The sequence below is a fragment of the Phocoena phocoena genome, chromosome 12 (assembly GCF_963924675.1).
Source record: "Phocoena phocoena chromosome 12, mPhoPho1.1, whole genome shotgun sequence".
Classification (NCBI taxonomy): Eukaryota; Metazoa; Chordata; class Mammalia; order Artiodactyla; family Phocoenidae; genus Phocoena; species Phocoena phocoena.
The window spans coordinates 85649907-85654374 of record NC_089230.1 but is presented as its reverse complement, the minus strand read 5'-3'; the positions used below and the strand labels follow the sequence as shown (position 1 = coordinate 85654374).

The following is a 4468-nucleotide window of genomic DNA, read 5'->3' as shown; positions in this document are numbered from 1 at the left end:
CTGGGAATGTAAACTGGTACAAACATTATGGAGAACAGCATGGAAGTTCCTTAAAATACTAATACATAATACATATACATAAAACATAATACATATGTGGCACATATGTACAGTGGAATATTACTCAGCCATAAAAAGAAAGGAAATTGAGTTATTTGTAGTGTGGTGGTTGGACCTAGAGACTGTCCTACAGAGTGAAGTCACAAAGAGAAAAACAAATACCACATTCTAGCAGATATATATGGAATCTAAAAAAAAAAAAACAGACATAGAGAATGGAATTGAGGACCCGGGGAGTGGTAAGGGTAAGCTGGGACGAAGTGAGAGAGTGGCATGGACATATATACACTACCAAATGTAAAATAGATAGCAAGTGCGAAGCAGCTGCATAGCACAGGGAGATCAGCTCAGTGCTTTGTGACCACCTAGAGGGGTGGGATAGGGAGGGTGGGAGGGAGATGCAAGAGGGAGGCGATATGGGGATATATGTATACATATAGCTGGTTCTGTTTGTTATACAGCAGAAACTAACACAACATTGTAAAGCAATTATACTCTGATAAAGAGGTTAAAAAAATTGATAAACCTGATAAACTGATAAACAAAGTAATAAACCTTTAGGGAGCCTCATCAAGAAGAAAAGAGAGAGCACCCAAATAAACAAAGTAATAAATGAAAAAAGAGAAACAACAAATATCACAATGATGCAAAAAGTCATATAAGAACACTGTGAAGAATTATTTGATAACAAACTGGAAAACCTAGAAGAAATGGACAAATTTCTAGGAACATAAAACCTGCCAAGATCGTATCAGGAAGAAATAGACAATCTGAAGAGAATTATCACTAGCTGTGAAATTGAATTTGTAATTAAAAAAAAAAAAAAAACCTCCCCTCAAACAAAAGTCCAGGACTAGATGGGCTTTAAAGGAGAACTCTACCAAACATGTAAAGAGGAGCTAATACCTATCCTTTTTGAACTAACCCCCCCAAAAATTGAAAGGGACAAAACACTCTGAAATTTATTCTATGAGGCTCCAATTGCCTTGATACCAAAACCAAAGGCACTAAAAAAAAAGAAAATTACAGGCCAATACTTCTGATGAATGCAGATACAAAAATCCTCAATAAAATATTAGCAAACTGAATTTAACAGCACCATTTGCACTAGGATTTATTTCAAAAATGAAAGGACAATTTAATATTTGCAAGTTAACCAATGTAATATAAAAGGAAGGATAAAAATCACATGATCTTGTTAATAAACAAAATTCAACATCCATTCATGGTAAAAACTCTCATCAAGGGGACATATCTCAAAATAATAAAGGCCATTTATGACAAACTCACAACTAACATCATACACAATGATGACAAACAAAAAGCCTTTCCTCTACAATCAGGAACAAGACAAGGGTGCCTACTCTCACCACTTCTACTTAACATAGTATTGGAAATTCTGGCCATAGCAATCAGACGAAAAAGAATAAAAGGTATCCAAATTGGAAGAAAATAATTAAACTCTTACTTTCTGCAGATGACATGATACTATGAATATATGTAGAAAACCTTAAAGTCTTGACCAAAAACTGTTAGAACTAATAAGTGAAATCAGTATTTACAGCATACAAAATTAATATATATGAATCTGTTGCATTTCCATACATGAACAATGAACTATTAGAAAGAAAAAGCAAGAAAAATTTCCCATTTAAAAATGCATCACAGGGCTTCCCTGGTGGTGCAGTGGTTGAGAGTCCGCCTGCTGATGCAGGGGACATGGGTTCATGCCCTGGGCCGGGAAGATCCTACATGCCGTGGAGAGGCTGGGCCCATGAGCCGTGGCCACTGAGCCTGCGCATCCGGAGCCTGTGCTCCGCAATGGGAGAGGCCACAACAGCGAGAGGCCCGCATACCACACACACAAAAGAAAAGCATCACAAAGAATAAAATGCCTAGGAATAAACTTATACAAAGAGGTGAAGGACCTATACTCTGAAAAGTATAAAACATTGATGAAGGAGTTTGAAAATGATACAAAGAAATAAAAGTTATCCCATGTTAATAAATTGGAAAAATTCATATTGTTAAAATGTCCATACTACCCAAAGCAATCTAAAGATTCAGTGCAATCCGTACCAAAATACCCATGACATTTTTCTCAGAACTAGAACAAATAATCCCAACACTTTGTATGAAACCACAAAAATCCTGAATTGCCAAAGCAATCTGGTGAAAAAAGAACAAAATTGGAGGTATAAACTTTCCAGGCTTCAGACTATACTACTAAGCTACAGTAATCAAAACAGCATGGTACTAGCATAAAAACAGATACATAGATCAATGGAACAGAACAGAGAGCTCAGAAATAAACCCACATACATATGGTCACCTTATCTTTGATAAAGGAGGCAAGAATATTCAATGGAGAAAAGACAGTCTCTTCATTAAGTGGTGCTGGGAAAACTGGACAACTACATGTGAAAGAATGAAATTAGAACATTCTCTAACACCATATATAAAAATAAACTCAAGATAGATTAAAGACCCAAATGTAAGACTGGATATTATAAAACGTCTAGAGGAAAACATAAGCAGAGCACTCTTTGACATAAATTGTAGCAATATTTTTGTGATCTGTCTCCTAAGGCAAAAGAAATAAGAACAAATTAAACAAATGGGATCTAATTAAACTTAAAAGGTTTTGCACAGAGAAGGAAACCATTGACAAAACAAAAAGACAACCTACTGAATGGGAGAAAATATTTGCAAATGATATGACCAATAAGGGGTTAATATCAAAAAATATAAACAGCTCATACAATGTGTCATCAAAAAGCAAACAACCTGATTAAAAAATGGGCAGAAGTGCTGAATAGACATTTTTCTGAAGAAGACATACAGACATCTCATACAATGAGATAAAACTACACTCCTATCAGAATGCCTATCATCAAAAAGTCTACAAATAACTAGCATTAGTACACTGTTTGTGGAAATGTAAATTGGTGCAGCCACTGTGGAAAACAGTATGGAGGTTTCTCAAAATAAATAAATAAATAAAAAGAAAAGAAAAACACACTAAAAATAGCAATACCATGTGATGCAGAATTTCATCCCTGCACATATATCCAACGAAAATAAAAAACATTAATTTGAAGAGTTTTATGTACCCCAATGTTCCTAGCAGCATTATCTACAATTGACAAGATATGGAAGCAACCTTAGCATTCATCAATAGATGAATGGGCAAAGAAAATGTGGTATAAATATATATACAATGGAATATTAGTCATAAAATAGAATGAAATTTTGCTATTTACAACAACATGAATGGACTTGGAGGGTATTATGTTTAGTGAAAAAAGTCAGACAGAGAAAGACAAACACTATATGATATCCCTTATATATGGATCTAAAAAATAAAACAAAGTAGTTTAAAAAAACTGACTCAGATATAGAGAACAAACTAGTGGTTCCCAATGGGGAGGGAAAGGGGAGAAGGGCAAGATAGGGGTAGAGGATTAAGAGATACAAAGTACTATGTATAAAATAAATAAGCTATTAGGATATATTGTACAGCACAGGGAAATACAACCATTGTTTTGTACTAACTTTATATGGATTATAATCTATAGGGATATTGAATCACTATGTTGTACACATGAAATTAATAAACTATTGTAATCAACTTAAATTTTTTTTTTTTTTTTGCTTATGATGACCATTTTAATCACAAGGTGTTAATGTATAGATTAACATAAACTTCAGATGTCACAGAAACAGTTCCACAAAATTCAGAAAAAACCGGTATCAGTGAAACTGGAGCAAGCATTTTGGAGACTTCAATGCACTGGATGGAATTCTTCAATAATTTTACCATAAGTTTTCTTATTTTTTTCAGGAAAATCCTCTGGATGTGACTTTACATATGCAAACATATCATGGTCCCTCAGAGCACACATACAGTCTTGACGTTTTAAAAGATAATATCCGACAAAAATAATGGAAGTAACATATAGAAGCTGGCGATGCAAACCGGCCGACGCCACCGGCCGCCGCCAGATCGCGTTATCAATCAGACCGGAGCAGTAACCCAAGAAGCCGATGTAGAAGAGCCACGGGTCGGTTAGCTTGGGCGGCGGCAGGCTCCGGGCCTCATTCGGCAGGAACTGTAAGGGCACTCGGCCCGGCTGGCCGTTCATCATGGTGAGGCCGTTCCCACTTGAGACCTGGCCTCTGACCTCCAACTACAAAGAAAATCACCAGGACCAGGGCCGGGACCCAAGCCACGAGCTTTCACCTCCGAGCGTGCGTGGTGCTGAAGGGCCTCTTAAATTTAAAATTAAAAGTTTGGCATATAAAGGACCTAACAGGGTTTAGTCACATATCCAGTGCAGGTGGTCTCATCATATTGCTCTCTCAAACTGTTTCTCTCTGGAAAACTGCTCCCACTGTGGGAATAGTG

The 4468-nt window shown here is 36.3% G+C and overlaps 1 pseudogene; it reads right to left on the bottom strand.

Annotated features, from left to right (window-relative positions):
* Positions 1-3845: 3845 nt before the first annotated feature.
* Positions 3846-4208, bottom strand: LOC136131923 (NADH dehydrogenase [ubiquinone] 1 subunit C2 pseudogene; annotated as a pseudogene).
* Positions 4209-4468: the final 260 nt, after the last annotated feature.